We start from the raw sequence: 19,093 nt of genomic DNA, 5'->3' as shown, positions 1-19,093 counted from the left end.
TGTACAGAAAGAGTAATTGATGGCCCTTCCCATTGAGGTATAGATGCTGATTGTTGTTTGGAACGAGAGGCTCCCACTCAAATCCAACATTATAGAAATTATGTTAATTTACGATGTGTATCGAAATGATGTAGATACCTGATGTGAGGTGAAATTTTAGGATGGAGGTGTGTGTGTGTGAGGACGTGGCCCATTCCCAAGCAATAGAATTAGTTATTTCAGTTTGTGTGGTAGAGAATAATGATAGTGAGGAAGTATTTATGTGTGACGGGATAAGAAGTTTTATTGGTACTCCTATTAGGCAAATGAGTTGTACTGATGTTGAGAACAGGAAATATTGAAAATGTAGATGATGAAGGTGAAACTTGATGTTGGTAATGGAGAGTGGCTTTCTGGAGTGTGATTGTGTTAGTATTAAAATTTGTAGAAGATATAAAGAGTCCAATTGTGGAGAGGTTATTAGCTATTGTGAAGTGAAATACAATGAAGACTAGTAAATAAAGAGAGACTTGAGCGACCCTTGGTTATTGATAAGATTGTAAAGAAGGTTTATATTGTGTCTGGTTATTTTGTTTGTTGTGGCTTAGTGTAAAGGAATTTACCCTTTGAGATGTGTTATGGAGGTAGAAAGGTGTAGGAAGTACAGTCCCTTAATATTTAGAATACGAGAGGAAATGATATAGTGGAGACATCTAAAGTATGAGAGAGTGTGTACGAAGTAGTTGGTATGTGCGTGATGTGGAGGTTTATGAAATTGGAGTAATGTGACAATTAGAAATGATGAAGGTAATGAAGTAGTGATGTTCTGGTTTTCGAAAGAATGGAGTAACGGATGGTGTATGGTTTGAAGTAGAGTTAAAAACGTGAGTGAGGTGAAGTTGATGTTAAATTTTGTAAAGGTGGTATAATACAAGGTTGAAGAATGGTGCAGAGAAGATAAGAGAAGGTTGTGTCAGTGTAGTGGTTAAAGTTTATATGAGGAAATAAAACAGTACCCCAGAGAAAATGTAAAAAAGTTAGGAACGAGGTGTGGTAGTGAAGAGGTGTGATTCAGTGAAGGCTAATTGCTGACAAAATAGAGTTTGGTGGTGAATGGTTTGTGAACTATGTTGCCCCTGTATGGCTTGCCTACAAGATTTGAGTTTGGACAGTTAGTGATACGGTGAATTAGTAGTGTGTGTGACTTGACGAAATGATAATCCATAGAGGTGAATATGTATTGTCCCAGAGAGTAAAATATCCTTTGAAGTTGGTAGACAGATGTACGAATAGAAGACCAATCTAATAATAACTCACTTTGGATGAGGTAGCGAGGATGAGAGAATTTAGAGCGAGTATAGAAAGGAAAAAAGAGAAAAAATGGATGTTTGTTCGATTGTTATGAAAGAAATTTTGTTCCACATGTAGATTGATCCCCTAAAAATTAGGATAGTTGATAAGGTTTTATACGTTTATTCTCAAAATATTTGGAATGTTGGTGATGTGTATGAGCTGAAAACACTGAAAAGAGAGTATTTTGTGAGAATGGAGTTTAAAATGTATGAGGTGGAGATTCCCATTGCCCAGGCAATTCTTGGTCCTTGGATGTCCCTTGTGTGAGTTGGTAGCATGTTGGAGATAAGAATGTAAATGATGGAGTAGGTATTGGTGCAGTTGACACGCTGTGTATGGAAGAGTAGGAGGAGACCTGAGTTGAGCAGAAATGTGGATGATTTAATATATTTGTTTGCGAGTTAATCGTAGGTGCCCTGTGAAAAGAGGGAAGTCTGACTGAAGGTAGTATATCCAAGAGTAGAGTGAGTGATGATGTGTTGATAAAGGCAATGCGGGTACAGTGTGTAAAAGAGAGATTGGAACTGAGAATAAGTCCCAAGAGTTCTTAGAGGTAAATGAACATAGGTGTGGTTGGAGTGTATAGATGTAAGAAACAATGACTATCAAGTTGATAATATTTGAGACCTGTTATAGAATATGATCGTGAGAGTTGCATTATTGAGATTTTGGAGTTTTGTATGAGCCAGGTGATGAGAGTAAAACCCGTGACTGTTTTTATTAGGAAGAGAGTAGAAGGTGTTCGAAGACCCTAATGCAGATGCTGAGAGAGAAGGAAAGTCTGTTGTTGTAGTGAAAGTTGCAGTATATGTAAGGTGTACAGAAAGTGTAATTGATGGCCCTTTCCATTGAGGTATAGATGCTGATTGTTGTTTGGAACGAGAGGCTCCCACTCAAATCCAACATTATAGAAATTATGTTAATTTACGATGTGTATCGAAATGATGTAGATACCTGATGTGAGGTGAAATTTTAGGATGGAGGTGTGTGTGTCTGAGGACGTGGCCCATTCCCAAGCAATAGAATTAGTTATTTCAGTTTGTGTGGTAGAGAATAATGATAGTGAGGAAGTATTTATGTGTGACGGGATAAGAAGTTTTATTGGTACTCCTATTAGGCAAATGAGTTGTACTGATGTTGAGAACAGGAAATATTGAAAATGTAGATGATGAAGGTGAAACTTGATGTTGGTAATGGAGAGTGGCTTTCTGGAGTGTGATTGTGTTAGTATTAAAATTTGTAGAAGATATAAAGAGTCCAATTGTGGAGAGGTTATTAGCTATTGTGAAGTGAAATACAATGAAGACTAGTAAATAAAGAGAGACTTGAGCGACCCTTGGTTATTGATAAGATTGTAAAGAAGGTTTATATTGTGTCTGGTTATTTTGTTTGTTGTGGCTTAGTGTAAAAGAATTTACCCTTTGAGATGTGTTATGGAGGTAGAAAGGTGTAGGAAGTACAGTCCCTTAATATTTAGAATACGAGAGGAAATGATATAGTGGAGACATCTAAAGTATGAGAGAGTGTGTACGAAGTAGTTGGTATGTGCGTGATGTGGAGGTTTATGAAATTGGAGTAATGTGACAATTAGAAATGATGAAGGTAATGAAGTAGTGATGTTCTGGTTTTCGAAAGAATGGAGTAACCGATGGTGTATGGTTTGAAGTAGAGTTAAAAACGTGAGTGAGGTGAAGTTGATGTTAAATTTTGTAAAGGTGGTATAATACAAGGTTGAAGAATGGTGCAGAGAAGATAAGAGAAGGTTGTGTCAGTGTAGTGGTTAATGTTTATATGAGGAAATAAAACAGTACCCCAGAGAAAATGTAAAAAAGTTAGGAACGAGGTGTGGTAGTGAAGAGGTGTGATTCAGTGAAGGCTAATTGCTGACAAAATAGAGTTTGGTGGTGAATGGTTTGTGAACTATGTTGCCCCTGTATGGCTTGCCTACAAGATTTGAGTTTGGACAGTTAGTGATACGGTGATTTAGTAGTGTGTGTGACTTGACGAAATGATAATCCATAGAGGTGAATATGTATTGTCCCAGAGAGTAAAATATCCTTTGAAGTTGGTAGACAGATGTACGAATAGAAGACCAATCTAATAATAACTCACTTTGGATGAGGTAGCGAGGATGAGAGAATTTAGAGCGAGTATAGAAAGGAAAAAAGAGAAAAAATGGATGTTTGTTCGATTGTTATGAAAGAAATTTTGTTCCACATGTAGATTGATCCCCTAAAAATTAGGATAGTTGATAAGGTTTTATACGTTTATTCTCAAAATATTTGGAATGTTGGTGATGTGTATGAGCTGAAAACACTGAAAAGAGAGTAGTTTGTGAGAATGGAGTTTAAAATGTATGAGGTGGAGATTCCCATTGCCCAGGCAATTCTTGGTCCTTGGATGTCCCTTGTGTGAGTTGGTAGCATGTTGGAGATAAGAATGTAAATGATGGAGTAGGTATTGGTGCAGTTGACACGCTGTGTATGGAAGAGTAGGAGGAGACCTGAGTTGAGCAGAAATGTGGATGATTTAATATATTTGTTTGCGAGTTAATCGTAGGTGCCCTGTGAAAAGAGGGAAGTCTGACTGAAGGTAGTATATCCAAGAGTAGAGTGAGTGATGATGTGTTGATAAAGGCAATGCGGGTACAGTGTGTAAAAGAGAAATTGGAACTGAGAATAAGTCCCAAGAGTTCTTAGAGGTAAATGAACATAGGTGTGGTTGGAGTGTATAGATGTAAGAAACAATGACTAGCAAGTTGGTAATATTTGAGACCTGTTGTAGAATATGATCGTGAGAGTTGCGTTATTGAGATTTTGGAGTTTTGTATGATCCAGGTGATGAGAGTAAAACCCGTGACTCTTTTTATTAGGAAGAGAGTAGAAGTTGTTCGAAGACCCTAATGCAGATGCTGAGAGAGAAGGAAAGTCTGTTGTTGTAGTGAAAGTTGCAGTATATGTAAGGTGCACAGAAAGAGTAATTGATGGCCCTTCCCATTGAGGTATAGATGCTGATTGTTGTTTGGAACGAGAGGCTCCCACTCAAATCCAACATTATAGAAATTATGTTAATTTACGATGTGTATCGAAATGATGTAGATACCTGATGTGAGGTGAAATTTTAGGATGGAGGTGTGTGTGTCTGAGGACGTGGCCCATTCCCAAGCAATAGAATTAGTTATTTCAGTTTGTGTGGTAGAGAATAATGATAGTGAGGAAGTATTTATGTGTGACGGAATAAGAAGTTTTATTGGTACCCCTATTAGGCAAATGAGTTGTACTGATGTTGAGAACAGGAAATATTGAAAATGTAGATGATGAAGGTGAAACTTGTTGTTGGTAATGGAGAGTGGCTTTCTGGAGTGTGATTGTGTTAGTATTAAAATTTGTAGAAGTTACAAAGAGTCCAATTGTGGAGAGGTTATTAGCTATTGTGAAGTGAAATACAGTGAAGACTGGTAAATAAAGAGACTTGAGCGACCCTTGGTTATTGATAAGATTGTAAAGAAGGTTTATATTGTGTCTGGTTATTTTGTTTGTTGTGGCTTAGTGTAAAAGAATTTACCCTTTGAGATGTGTTATGGAGGTAGAAAGGTGTAGGAAGTACAGTCCCTTAATATTTAGAATACGAGAGGAAATGCTATAGTGGAGACATCTAAAGTATGACAGAGTGTGTACGAAGTAGTTGGTATGTGCGTGATGTGGAGGTTTATGAAATTGGAGTAATGTGACAATTAGAAATGATGAAGGTAATGAAGTAGTGATGTTCTGGTTTTCGAAAGAATGGAGTAACCGATGGTGTATGGTTTGAAGTAGAGTTAAAAACCTGAGTGAGGTGAAGTTGATGTGAAAATTTTGTAAAGGTGGTATAATACAAGGTTGAAGAATGGTGCAGAGAAGATAAAAGAAGGTTGTGTCAGTGTAGTGGTTAATGTTTATATGAGGAAATAAAACAGTACCCCAGAGAAAATGTAAAAAAGTTAGGAACGAGGTGTGGTAGTGAAGAGGTGTGATTCAGTGTAGGCTAATTGCAGACAAAGTAGAGTTTGGTGGTGAATGGTTTGTGAACTATGTTGCCCCTGTATGGCTTGCCTACAAGATTTGAGTTTGGACAGTTAGTGATACGGTGAATTAGTAGTGTGTGTGACTTGACGAAATGATAATCCATAGAGGTGAATGATAATCCATAGAGGTGAATATGTATTGTCCCAGAGAGTAAAATATCCTTTGAAGTTGGTAGACAGATGTACGAATAGAAGACCAATCAAATAATAACTCACTTTGGATGAGGTAGCGAGGATGAGAGAATTAAGAGCGAGTATAGAAAGGAAAAAAGAGAAAAAATGGATGTTTGTTCGATTGTTATGAAAGAAATTTTGTTCCACATGTAGATTGATCCGCTAAAAATTAGGCTAGTTGATAAGGTTTTATAGGTTTATTCTCAAAATATTTGGAATGTTGGTGATGTGTATGAGCTGAAAACACTGAAAAGAGAGTAGTTTGTGAGAATGGAGTTTAAAATGTATGAGGTGGAGATTCCCATTGCCCAGGCAATTCTTGGTCCTTGGATGTCCCTTGTGTGATTTGGTAGCATGTTGGAGATAAGAATGTAAATGATGGAGTAGGTATTGGTGCAGTTGACACGCTGTGTATGGAAGAGTAGGAGGAGACCTGAGTTGAGCAGAAATGTGGATGATTTAATATATTTGTTTGCGAGTTAATCGTAGGTGCCCTGTGAAAAGAGGGAAGTCTGACTGAAGGTAGTATATCCAAGAGTAGAGTGAGTGATGATGTGTTGATAAAGGCAATGCGGGTACAGTGTGTAAAAGAGAGATTGGAACTGAGAATAAGTCCCAAGAGTTCTTAGAGGTAAATGAACATAGGTGTGGTTGGAGTGTATAGATGTAAGAAACAATGACTAGTAAGTTGGTAATCTTTGAGACCTCTTATAGAATATGATCGTGAGAGTTGCATTATTGAGATTTTGGAGTTTTGTATGAGCCAGGTGATGAGAGTAAAACCCGCGACTGTTTTTTTTAGGAAGAGAGTAGAAGGTGTTCAAAGACCCTAATGCAGATGCTGAGAGAGAAGGAAAGTCTGTTGTTGTAGTGAAAGTTGCAGTATATGTAAGGTGTACAGAAAGAGTAATTGATGGCCCTTCCCATTGAGGTATAGATGCTGATTGTTGTTTGGAACGAGAGGCTCCCACTCAAATCCAACATTATAGAAATTATGTTAATTTACGATGTGTATCGAAATGATGTAGATACCTGATGTGAGGTGAAATTTTAGGATGGAGGTGTGTGTGTGTGAGGACGTGGCCCATTCCCAAGCAATAGAATTAGTTATTTCAGTTTGTGTGGTAGAGAATAATGATAGTGAGGAAGTATTTATGTGTGACGGGATAAGAAGTTTTATTGGTACCCCTATTAGGCAAATGAGTTGTACTGATGTTGAGAACAGGAAATATTGAAAATGTAGATGATGAAGGTGAAACTTGATGTTGGTAATGGAGAGTGGCTTTCTGGAGTGTGATTGTGTTAGTACTAAAATTTGTAGAAGTTACAAAGAGACCAATTGTGGAGAGGTTATTAGCTATTGTGAAGTGAAATACAGTGAAGACTAGTAAATAAAGAGACTTGAGCGACCCTTGGTTATTGATAAGATTGTAAAGAAGGTTTATATTGTGTCTGGTTATTTTGTTTGTTGTGGCTTAGTGTAAAAGAATTTACCCTTTGAGATGTGTTATGGAGGTAGAAAGGTGTAGGAAGTACAGTCCCTTAATATTTAGAATACGAGAGGAAATGCTATAGTGGAGACATCTAAAGTATGAGAGAGTGTGTACGAAGTAGTTGGTATGTGCGTGATGTGGAGGTTTATGAAATTGGAGTAATGTGACAATTAGAAATGATGAAGGTAATGAAGTAGTGATGTTCTGGTTTTCGAAAGAATGGAGTAACCGATGGTGTATGGTTTGAAGTAGAGTTAATAACCTGAGTGAGGTGAAGTTGACGTTAAATTTTGAAAAGGTGGTATAATACAAGGTTGAAGAATGGTGCAGAGAAGATAAAAGAAGGTTGTGTCAGTGTAGTGGTTAATGTTTATATGAGGAAATAAAACAGTACCCCAGAGAAAATGTAAAAAAGTTAGGAACGAGGTGTGGTAGTGAAGAGGTGTGATTCAGTGAAGGCTAATTGCTGACAAAATAGAGTTTGGTGGTGAATGGTTTGTGAACTATGTTGCCCCTGTATGGCTTGCCTACAAGATTTGAGTTTGGACAGTTAGTGATACGCTGATTTAGTAGTGTGTGTGACTTGACGAAATGATAATCCATAGAGGTGAATATGTATTGTCCCAGAGAGTAAAATATCCTTTGAAGTTGGTAGACAGATGTACGAATAGAAGACCAATCAAATAATAACTCACTTTGGATGAGGTAGCAAGGATGAGAGAATTTAGAGCGAGTATAGAAAGGAAAAAAGAGAAAAAATGGATGTATGTTCGATTGTTATGAAAGAAATTTTTTCCCCCTGTAGATTGATCCCCTAAAAATTAGGATAGTTGATAAGGTTTTATAGGTTTATTCTCAAAATATTTGGAATGTTGGTGATGTGTATGAGCTGAAAACACTGAAAAGAGAGTATTTTGTGAGAATGGAGTTTAAAATGTATGAGGTGGAGATTCCCATTGCCCAGTCAATTCTTGGTCCTTGGATGTCCCTTGCGTGAGTTGGTAGCATGTTGAAGATAAGAATGTAAATGATGGAGTAGGTATTGGTGCAGTTGACACACTGTGTATGGAAGAGTAGGAGGAGACCTGAGTTGAGCAGAAATGTGGATGATTTAATATATTTGTTTGCGAGTTAATCGTAGGTGCCCTGTGAAAAGAGGGAAGTCTGACTGAAAGTAGTATATCCAAGAGTAGAGTGAGTGATGATGTGTTGATAAAGGCAATGCGGGTACAGTGTGTAAAAGAGAGATTGGAACTGAGAATAAGTCCCAAGAGTTCTTAGAGGTAAATGAACATAGGTGTGGTTGGAGTGTATAGATGTAAGAAACAATGACTAGTAAGTTGGTAATCTTTGAGACCTGTTATAGAATATGATCGTGAGAGTTGCATTATTGAGATTTTGGAGTTTTGTATGAGCCAGGTGATGAGAGTAAAACCCGCGTCTGTTTTTTTTAGGAAGAGAGTAGAAGGTGTTCAAAGACCCTAATGCAGATGCTGAGAGAGAAGGAAAGTCTGTTGTTGTAGTGAAAGTTGCAGTATATGTAAGGTGTACAGAAAGAGTAATTGATGGCCCTTCCCATTGAGGTATAGATGCTGATTGTTGTTTGGAACGAGAGGCTCCCACTCAAATCCAACATTATAGAAATTATGTTAATTTACGATGTGTATCGAAATGATGTAGATACCTGATGTGAGGTGAAATTTTAGGATGGAGGTGTGTGTGTGTGAGGACGTGGCCCATTCCCAAGCAATAGAATTAGTTATTTCAGTTTGTGTGGTAGAGAATAATGATAGTGAGGAAGTATTTATGTGTGACGGGATAAGAAGTTTTATTGGTACCCCTATTAGGCAAATGAGTTGTACTGATGTTGAGAACAGGAAATATTGAAAATGTAGATGATGAAGGTGAAACTTGATGTTGGTAATGGAGAGTGGCTTTCTGGAGTGTGATTGTGTTAGTACTAAAATTTGTAGAAGTTACAAAGAGACCAATTGTGGAGAGGTTATTAGCTATTGTGAAGTGAAATACAGTGAAGACTAGTAAATAAAGAGACTTGAGCGACCCTTGGTTATTGATAAGATTGTAAAGAAGGTTTATATTGTGTCTGGTTATTTTGTTTGTTGTGGCTTAGTGTAAAAGAATTTACCCTTTGAGATGTGTTATGGAGGTAGAAAGGTGTAGGAAGTACAGTCCCTTAATATTTAGAATACGAGAGGAAATGATATAGTGGAGACCTCTAAAGTATGAGAGAGTGTGTACGAAGTAGTTGGTATGTGCGTGATGTGGAGGTTTATGAAATTGGAGTAATGTGACAATTAGAAATGATGAAGGTAATGAAGTAGTGATGTTCTGGTTTTCGAAAGAATGGAGTAACCGATGGTGTATGGTTTGAAGTAGAGTTAAAAACCTGAGTGAGGTGAAGTTGATGTTAAATTTTGTAAAGGTGGTATAATACAAGGTTGAAGAATGGTGCAGAGAAAATAAAAGAAGGTTGTGTCAGTGTAGTGGTTAATGTTTATATGAGGAAATAAAACAGTACCCCAGAGAAAATGTAAAAAAGTTAGGAACGAGGTGTGGTAGTGAAGAGGTGTGATTCAGTGAAGGCTAATTGCTGACAAAATAGAGTTTGGTGGTGAATGGTTTGTGAACTATGTTGCCCCTGTATGTCCTGCCTAAAGATTTGAGTTTGGACAGTTAGTGATACGGTAATTTAGTAGTGTGTGTGACTTGACGAAATGATAATCCATAGAGGTGAATATGTATTGTCCCAGAGAGTAAAATATCCTTTGAAGTTGGTAGACAGATGTACAAATAGAAGACCAATCAATTAATAACTCACTTTGGATGAGGTAGCGAGGATGAGAGAATTTAGAGCGAGTATAGAAAGGAAAAAAGAGAAAAAATGGATGTTTGTTCGATTGTTATGAAAGAAATTTTGTTCCCCCTGTAGATTGATCCCCTAAAAATTAGGCTAGTTGATAAGGTTTTATAGGTTTATTCTCAAAATATTTGGAATGTTGGTGATGTGTATGAGCTGAAAACACTGAAAAGAGAGTATTTTGTGAGAATGGAGTTTAAAATGTATGAGGTGGAGATTCCCATTGCCCAGGCAATTCTTGGTCCTTGGATGTCCCTTGTGTGAGTTGGTAGCATGTTGGAGATAAGAATGTAAATGATGGAGTAGGTATTGGTGCAGTTGACACGCTGTGTATGGAAGAGTAGGAGGAGACCTGAGTTGAGCAGAAATGTGGATGATTTAATATATTTGTTTGCGAGTTAATCGTAGGTGCCCTGTGAAAAGAGGGAAGTCTGACTGAAGGTAGTATATCCAAGAGTAGAGTGAGTGATGATGTGTTGATAAAGGCAATGCGGGTACAGTGTGTAAAAGAGAGATTGGAACTGAGAATGAGTCCCAAGAGTTCTTAGAGGTAAATGAACATAGGTGTGGTTGGAGTGTATAGATGTAAGAAACAATGACTAGCAAGTTGGTAATATTTGAGACTTGTTGTAGAATATGATCGTGAGAGTTGCATTATTGAGATTTTGGAGTTTTGTATGAGCCAGGTGATGAGAGTAAAACCCGTGACTGTTTTTATTAGGAAGAGAGTAGAAGGTGTTCGAAGACCCTAATGCAGATGCTGAGAGAGAAGGAAAGTCTGTTGTTGTAGTGAAAGTTGCAGTATATGTAAGGTGTACAGAAAGAGTAATTGATGGCCCTTCCCATTGAGGTATAGATGCTGATTGTTGTTTGGAAAGAGAGGCTCCCACTCAAATCCAACATTATAGAAATTATGTTAATTTACGATGTGTATCGAAATGATGTAGATACCTGATGTGAGGTGAAATTTTAGGATGGAGGTGTGTGTGTGTGAGGACGTGGCCCATTCCCAAGCAATAGAATTAGTTATTTCAGTTTGTGTGGTAGAGAATAATGATAGTGAGGAAGTATTTATGTGTGACGGGATAAGAAGTTTTATTGGTACCCCTATTAGGCAAATAAGTTGTACTGATGTTGAGAACAGGAAATATTGAAAATGTAGATGATGAAGGTGAAACTTGATGTTGGTAATGGAGAGTGGCTTTCTGGAGTGTGATTGTGTTAGTATTAAAATTTGTAGAAGTTACAAAGAGTCCAATTGTGGAGAGGTTATTAGCTATTGTGAAGTGAAATACAGTGAAGACTAGTAAATAAAGAGACTTGAGCGACCCTTGGTTATTGATAAGATTGTAAAGAAGGTTTATATTGTGTCTGGTTATTTTGTTTGTTGTGGCTTAGTGTAAAAGAATTTACCCTTTGAGATGTGTTATGGAGGTAGAAAGGTGTAGGAAGTACAGTCCCTTAATATTTAGAATACGAGAGGAAATGATATAGTGGAGACATCTAAAGTATGAGAGAGTGTGTACGAAGTAGTTGGTATGTGCGTGATGTGGAGGTTTATGAAATTGGAGTAATGTGACAATTAGAAATGATGAAGGTAATGAAGTAGTGATGTTCTGGTTTTCGAAAGAATGGAGTAACCGATGGTGTATGGTTTGAAGTAGAGTTAAAAACCTGAGTGAGGTGAAGTTGATGTTAAATTTTGTAAAGGTGGTATAATACAAGGTTGAAGAATGGTGCAGAGAAGATAAAAGAAGGTTGTGTCAGTGTAGTGGTTAATGTTTATATGAGGAAATAAAACAGTACCCCAGAGAAAATGTAAAAAAGTTAGGAACGAGGTGTGGTAGTGAAGAGGTGTGATTCAGTGAAGGCTAATTGCTGACAAAATAGAGTTTGGTGGTGAATGGTTTGTGAACTATGTTGCCCCTGTATGGCTTGCCTACAAGATTTGAGTTTGGACAGTTAGTGATACGGTGATTTAGTAGTGTGTGTGACTTGACGAAATGATAATCCATAGAGGTGAATATGTATTGTCCCAGAGAGTAAAATATCCTTTGAAGTTGGTAGACAGATGTACGAATAGAAGACCAATCAAATAATAACTCACTTTGGATGAGGTAGCAAGGATGAGAGAATTTAGAGCGAGTATAGAAAGGAAAAAAGAGAAAAAATGGATGTATGTTCGATTGTTATGAAAGAAATTTTTTCCCCCTGTAGATTGATCCCCTAAAAATTAGGATAGTTGATAAGGTTTTATAGGTTTATTCTCAAAATATTTGGAATGTTGGTGATGTGTATGAGCTGAAAACACTGAAAAGAGAGTATTTTGTGAGAATGGAGTTTAAAATGTATGAGGTGGAGATTCCCATTGCCCAGTCAATTCTTGGTCCTTGGATGTCCCTTGCGTGAGTTGGTAGCATGTTGAAGATAAGAATGTAAATGATGGAGTAGGTATTGGTGCAGTTGACACACTGTGTATGGAAGAGTAGGAGGAGACCTGAGTTGAGCAGAAATGTGGATGATTTAATATATTTGTTTGCGAGTTAATCGTAGGTGCCCTGTGAAAAGAGGGAAGTCTGACTGAAAGTAGTATATCCAAGAGTAGAGTGAGTGATGATGTGTTGATAAAGGCAATGCGGGTACAGTGTGTAAAAGAGAGATTGGAACTGAGAATGAGTCCCAAGAGTTCTTAGAGGTAAATGAACATAGGTGTGGTTGGAGTGTATAGATGTAAGAAACAATGACTAGCAAGTTGGTAATATTTGAGACCTGTTGTAGAATATGATCGAGAGAGTTGCATTGTTGAGATTTTGGAGTTTTGTATGAGCCAGGTGATGAGAGTAAAACCCGTGACTGTTTTTATTAGGAAGAGAGTAGAAGGTGTTCAAAGACCCTAATGCAGATGCTGAGAGAGAAGGAAAGTCTGTTGTTGTAGTGAAAGTTGCAGTATATGTAAGGTGTACAGAAAGAGTAATTGATGGCGCTTCCCATTGAGGTATAGATGCTGCTTGTTGTTTGGAACGAGAGGCTCCCACTCAAATCCAACATTATAGAAATTATGTTAATTTACGATGTGTATCGAAATGATGTAGATACCTGATGTGAGGTGAAATTTTAGGATGGAGGTGTGTGTGTCTGAGGACGTGGCCCATTCCCAAGCAATAGAATTAGTTATTTCAGTTTGTGTGGTAGAGAATAATGATAGTGAGGAAGTATTTATGTGTGACGGGATAAGAAGTTTTATTGGTACCCCTATTAGGCAAATGAGTTGTACTGATGTTGAGAACAGGAAATATTGAAAATGTAGATGATGAAGGTGAAACTTGATGTTGGTAATGGAGAGTGGCTTTCTGGAGTGTGATTGTGTTAGTATTAAAATTTGTAGAAGTTACAAAGAGTCCAATTGTGGAGAGGTTGTTAGCTATTGTGAAGTGAAATACAGTGAAGACTAGTAAATAAAGAGACTTGAGCGACCCTTGGTTATTGATAAGATTGTAAAGAAGGTTTATATTGTGTCTGGTTATTTTGTTTGTTGTGGCTTAGTGTAAAAGAATTTACCCTTTGAGATGTGTTATGGAGGTAGAAAGGTGTAGGAAGTACAGTCCCTTAATATTTAGAATACGAGAGGAAATGATATAGTGGAGACATCTAAAGTATGAGAGAGTGTGTACGAAGTAGTTGGTATGTGCGTGATGTGGAGGTTTATGAAATTGGAGTAATGTGACAATTAGAAATGATGAAGGTAATGAAGTAGTGATGTTCTGGTTTTCGAAAGAATGGAGTAACCGATGGTGTATGGTTTGAAGTAGAGTTAAAAACCTGAGTGAGGTGAAGTTTATGTTAAATTTTGTAAAGGTGGTATAATACAAGGTTGAAGAATGGTGCAGAAAAGATAAAAGAAGGTTGTGTCAGTGTAGTGGTTAATGTTTATATGAGGAAATAAAACAGTACCCCAGAGAAAATGTAAAAAAGTTAGGAACGAGGTGTGGTAGTGAAGAGGTGTGATTCAGTGAAGGCTAATTGCTGACAAAATAGAGTTTGGTGGTGAATGGTTTGTGAACTATGTTGCCCCTGTATGGCTTGCCTACAAGATTTGAGTTTGGACAGTTAGTGATACGGTGATTTAGTAGTGTGTGTGACTTGACGAAATGATAATCTATAGAGGTGAATATGTATTGTCCCAGAGAGTAAAATATCCTTTGAAGTTGATAGACAGATGTACGAATAGAAGACCAATCAAATAATAACTCACTTTGGATGAGGTAGCGAGGATGAGAGAATTTAGAGCGAGTATAGAAAGGAAAAAAGAGAAAAAATGGATGTTTGTTCGATTGTTATGAAAGAAATTTTGTTCCCCATGTAGATTGATCCCCTAAAAATTAGGCTAGTTGATAAGGTTTTATAGGTTTATTCTCAAAATATTTGGAATGTTGGTGCTGTGTATGAGCTGAAAATACTGAAAAGAGAGTATTTTGTGAGAATGGAGTTTAAAATGTATGAGGTGGAGATTCCCATTGCCCAGGCAATTCTTGGTCCTTGGATGTCCCTTGTGTGAGTTGGTAGCATGTTGGAGATAAGAATGTAAATGATGGAGTAGGTATTGGTGCAGTTGACTTGCTGTGTATGGAAGAGTAGGAGGAGACCTGAGTTGAGCAGAAATGTGGATGATTTAATATATTTGTTTGCGAGTTAATCGTAGGTGCCCTGTGAAAAGAGGGAAGTCTGACTGAAGGTAGTATATCCAAGAGTAGAGTGAGTGATGATGTGTTGATAAAGGCAATGCGGGTACAGTGTGTAAAAGAGAGATTGGAACTGAGAATGAGTCCCAAGGTGTGGTTGGAGTGTATAGATGTAAGAAACAATGACTAGCAAGTTGGTAATATTTGAGACCTGTTATAGAATATGATCGTGAGAGTTGCATTATTGAGATTTTGGAGTTTTGTATGAGCCAGGTGATGAGAGTAAAACCCGTGACTGTGTTTATTAGGAAGAGAGTAGAAAGTGTTCGAAGACCCTAATGCAGATGCTGAGAGAGAAGGAAATTCTGTTGTTGTAGTGAAAGTTGCAGTATATGTAAGGTGTACAGAAAGAGTAATTGATGGCCCTTCCCATTGAGGTATAGATGCTGATTGTTGTTTGGAACGAGAGGCTCCCACTCAAATCCAACATTATAGAAATTATGTTAATTTATGATGTGTATCGAAATGATGTAGATACCTGATGTGAGGTGAAATTTTAGGATGGAGGTGTGTGTGTCTGAGGACGTGGCCCATTCCCAAGCAATAGAATTAGTTATTTCAGTTTGTGTGGTAGAGAATAATGATAGTGAGGAAGTATTTATGTGTGACGGGATAAGAAGTTTTATTGGTACCCCTATTAGGCAAATGAGTTGTACTGATGTTGAGAACAGGAAATATTGAAAATGTAGATGATGAAGGTGAAACTTGATGTTGGTAATGGAGAGTGGCTTTCTGGAGTGTGATTGTGTTAGTATTAAAATTTGTAGAAGTTACAAAGAGTCCAATTGTGGAGAGGTTATTAGCTATTGTGAAGTGAAATACAGTGAAGACTAGTAAATAAAGAGACTTGAGCGACCCTTGGTTATTGATAAGATTGTAAAGAAGGTTTATATTGTGTCTGGTTATTTTGTTTGTTGTGGCTTAGTGTAAAAGAATTTACCCTTTGAGATGTGTTATGGAGGTAGAAAGGTGTAGGAAGTACAGTCCCTTAATATTTAGAATACGAGAGGAAATGATATAGTGGAAACATCTAAAGTATGAGAGAGTGTGTACGAAGTAGTTGGTATGTGCGTGATGTGGAGGTTTATGTAATTGGAGTAATGTGACAATTAGAAATGATGAAGGTAATGAAGTAGTGATGTTCTGATTTTCGAAAGAATGGAGTAACCGATGGTGTATGGTTTGAAGTAGAGTTAAAAACCTGAGTGAGGTGAAGTTGATGTTAAATTTTGTAAAGGTGGTATAATACAAGGTTGAAGAATGGTGCAGAGAAGATAAAAGAAGGTTGTGTCAGTGTAGTGGTTAATGTTTATATGAGGAAATAAAACAGTACCCCAGAGAAAATGTAAAAAAGTTAGGAACGAGGTGTGGTAGTGAAGAGGTGTGATTCAGTGAAGGCTAATTGCTGACAAAATAGAGTTTGGTGGTGAATGGTTTGTGAACTATGTTGCCCCTGTATGGCTTGCCTACAAGATTTGAGTTTGGACAGTTAGTGATACGGTGATTTAGTAGTGTGTGTGACTTGACGAAATGATAATCCATAGAGGTGAATATGTATTGTCCCAGAGAGTAAAATATCCTTTGAAGTTGATAGACAGATGTACGAATAGAAGACCAATCAAATAATAACTCACTTTGGATGAGGTAGCGAGGATGAGAGAATTTAGAGCGAGTATAGAAAGGAAAAAAGAGAAAAAATGGATGTTTGTTCGATTGTTATGAAAGAAATTTTGTTCCCCATGTAGATTGATCCCCTAAAAATTAGGCTAGTTGATAAGGTTTTATAGGTTTATTCTCAAAATATTTGGAATGTTGGTGCTGTGTATGAGCTGAAAATACTGAAAAGAGAGTATTTTGTGAGAATGGAGTTTAAAATGTATGAGGTGGAGATTCCCATTGCCCAGGCAATTCTTGGTCCTTGGATGTCCCTTGTGTGAGTTGGTAGCATGTTGGAGATAAGAATGTAAATGATGGAGTAGGTATTGGTGCAGTTGACTTGCTGTGTATGGAAGAGTAGGAGGAGACCTGAGTTGAGCAGAAATGTGGATGGTTTAATATATTTGTTTGCGAGTTAATCGTAGGTGCCCTGTGAAAAGAGGGAAGTCTGACTGAAAGTAGTATATCCAAGAGTAGAGTGAGTGATGATGTGTTGATAAAGGCAATGCGGGTACAGTGTGTAAAAGAGAGATTGGAACTGAGAATGAGTCCCAAGAGTTCTTAGAGGTAAATGAACATAGGTGTGGTTGGAGTGTATAGATGTAAGAAACAATGACTAGCAAGTTGGTAATATTTGAGACCTGTTATAGAATATGATCGTGAGAGTTGCATTATTGAGATTTTGGAGTTTTGTATGAGCCAGGTGATGAGAGTAAAACCCGTGACTGTGTTTATTAGGAAGAGAGTAGAAAGTGTTCGAAGACCCTAATGCAGATGCTGAGAGAGAAGGAAATTCTGTTGTTGTAGTGAAAGTTGCAGTATATGTAAGGTGTACAGAAAGAGTAATTGATGGCCCTTCCCATTGAGGTATAGATGCTGATTGTTGTTTGGAACGAGAGGCTCCCACTCAAATCCAACATTATAGAAATTATGTTAATTTACGATGTGTATCGAAATGATGTAGATACCTGATGTGAGGTGAAATTTTAGGATGGAGGTGTGTGTGTCTGAGGACGTGGCCCATTCCCAAGCAATAGAATTAGTTATTTCAGTTTGTGTGGTAGAGAATAATGATAGTGAGGAAGTATTTATGTGTGACGGGATAAGAAGTTTTATTGGTACCCCTATTAGGCAAATGAGTTGTACTGATGTTGAGAACAGGAAATATTGAAAATGTAGATGATGAAGGTGAAACTTGATGTTGGTAATGGAGAGTGTCTTTCTGGAGTGTGATTGTGTTAGTATTAAAATTTGTAGAAGTTACAAAGAGTCCAATTGTGGAGAGGTTATTAGCTATTGTGAAGTGAAATACAGTGAAGACTAGTAAATAAAGAGAGACTTGAGCGACCCTTGGTTATTGATAAGATTGTAAAGAAGGTTTATATTGTGTCTGGTTATTTTGTTTGTTGTGGCTTAGTGTAAAAGAATTTACCCTTTGAGATGTGTTATGGAGGTAGAAAGGTGTAGGAAGTACAGTCCCTTAATATTTAGAATACGAGAGGAAATGATATAGTGGAAACATCTAAAGTATGAGAGAGTGTGTACGAAGTAGTTGGTATGTGCGTGATGTGGAGGTTTATGTAATTGGAGTAATGTGACAATTAGAAATGATGAAGGTAATGAAGTAGTGATGTTCTGGTTTTCGAAAGAATGGAGTAACCGATGGTGTATGGTTTGAAGTAGAGTTAAAAACCTGAGTGAGGTGAAGTTGATGTTAAATTTTGTAAAGGTGGTATAATACAAGGTTGAAGAATGGTGCAGAGAAGATAAAAGAAGGTTGTGTCAGTGTAGTGGTTAATGTTTATATGAGGAAATAAAACAGTACCCCAGAGAAAATGTAAAAAAGTTAGGAACGAGGTGTGGTAGTGAAGAGGTGTGATTCAGTGAAGGCTAATTGCTGACAAAATAGAGTTTGGTGGTGAATGGTTTGTGAACTATGTTGCCCCTGTATGGCTTGCCTACAAGATTTGAGTTTGGACAGTTAGTGATACGGTGATTTAGTAGTGTGTGTGACTTGACGAAATGATAATCCATAGAGGTGAATATGTATTGTCCCAGAGAGTAAAATATCCTTTGAAGTTGGTAGACAGATGTACGAATAGAAGACCAATCAAATAATAACTCACTTTGGATGAGGTAGCGAGGATGAGAGAATTTAGAGCGAGTATAGAAAGGAAAAAAGAGAAAAAATGGATGTATGTTCGATTGTTATGAAAGAAATTTTGTTCCCCATGTAGATTGATCCCCTAAAAATTAGGATAGTTGATAAGGTTTTATAGGTTTATTCTCAAAATATTTGGAATGTTGGTGATGTGTATGAGCTGAAAACACTGAAAAGAGAGTATTTTGTGAGAATGGAGTTTAAAATGTATGAGGTGGAGATTCCCATTGCCCAGGCAATTCTTGGTCCTTGGATGTCCCTTGTGTGAGTTGGTAGCATGTTGGAGATAAGAATGTAAATGATGGAGTAGGTATTGGTGCAGTTGACACGCTGTGTATGGAAGAGTAGGAGGAGACCTGAGTTGAGCAGAAATGTGGATGATTTAATATATTTGTTTGCGAGTTAATCGTAGGTGCCCTGTGAAAAGAGGGAAGTCTGACTGAAAGTGGTATATCAAAGAGTAGAGTGAGTGATGATGTGTTGATAAAGGCAATGCGGGTACAGTGTGTAAAAGAGAGATTGGAACTGAGAATGAGTCTCAAGAGTTCTTAGAGGTAAATGAACATAGGTGTGGTTGGAGTGTATAGATGTAAGAAA

At 37.4% G+C, this 19,093-nt stretch overlaps 2 long non-coding RNA genes across 13 annotated transcripts in view; both read left to right on the top strand.

Annotated features, from left to right (window-relative positions):
• LOC126197398 (uncharacterized) overlaps positions 1–8,549 on the top strand; it is a 39,309-nt gene extending 30,760 nt beyond the window's left edge. The window contains exon 3 of one of the 2 annotated variants that reach the window (XR_007539766.1): positions 8,531–8,549. This is a non-coding gene — a long non-coding RNA (uncharacterized LOC126197398). Of the gene's footprint in view, positions 1–6,385; positions 6,405–8,530 lie in introns of those variants that run through there. The other variant, XR_007539772.1, reaches the window with a different exon arrangement.
• Positions 8,550–11,818: 3,269 nt separating this feature from the next.
• LOC126197336 (uncharacterized) overlaps positions 11,819–19,093 on the top strand; it is a 168,996-nt gene continuing 161,721 nt past the window's right edge. For 7 of the 11 annotated variants that reach the window (XR_007539741.1, XR_007539750.1, XR_007539725.1 and 4 more), the window contains exon 1: positions 11,823–13,842. This is a non-coding gene — a long non-coding RNA (uncharacterized LOC126197336). Of the gene's footprint in view, positions 13,843–19,093 lie in introns of all 11 variants that reach the window. The other 4 variants (XR_007539708.1, XR_007539730.1, XR_007539714.1 and 1 more) reach the window with 2 other exon arrangements.

The sequence above is a fragment of the Schistocerca nitens genome, chromosome 1 (assembly GCF_023898315.1).
Source record: "Schistocerca nitens isolate TAMUIC-IGC-003100 chromosome 1, iqSchNite1.1, whole genome shotgun sequence".
Taxonomy (NCBI): Eukaryota; Metazoa; Arthropoda; class Insecta; order Orthoptera; family Acrididae; genus Schistocerca; species Schistocerca nitens.
This window is presented reverse-complemented; position numbering and strand designations above follow the sequence as displayed.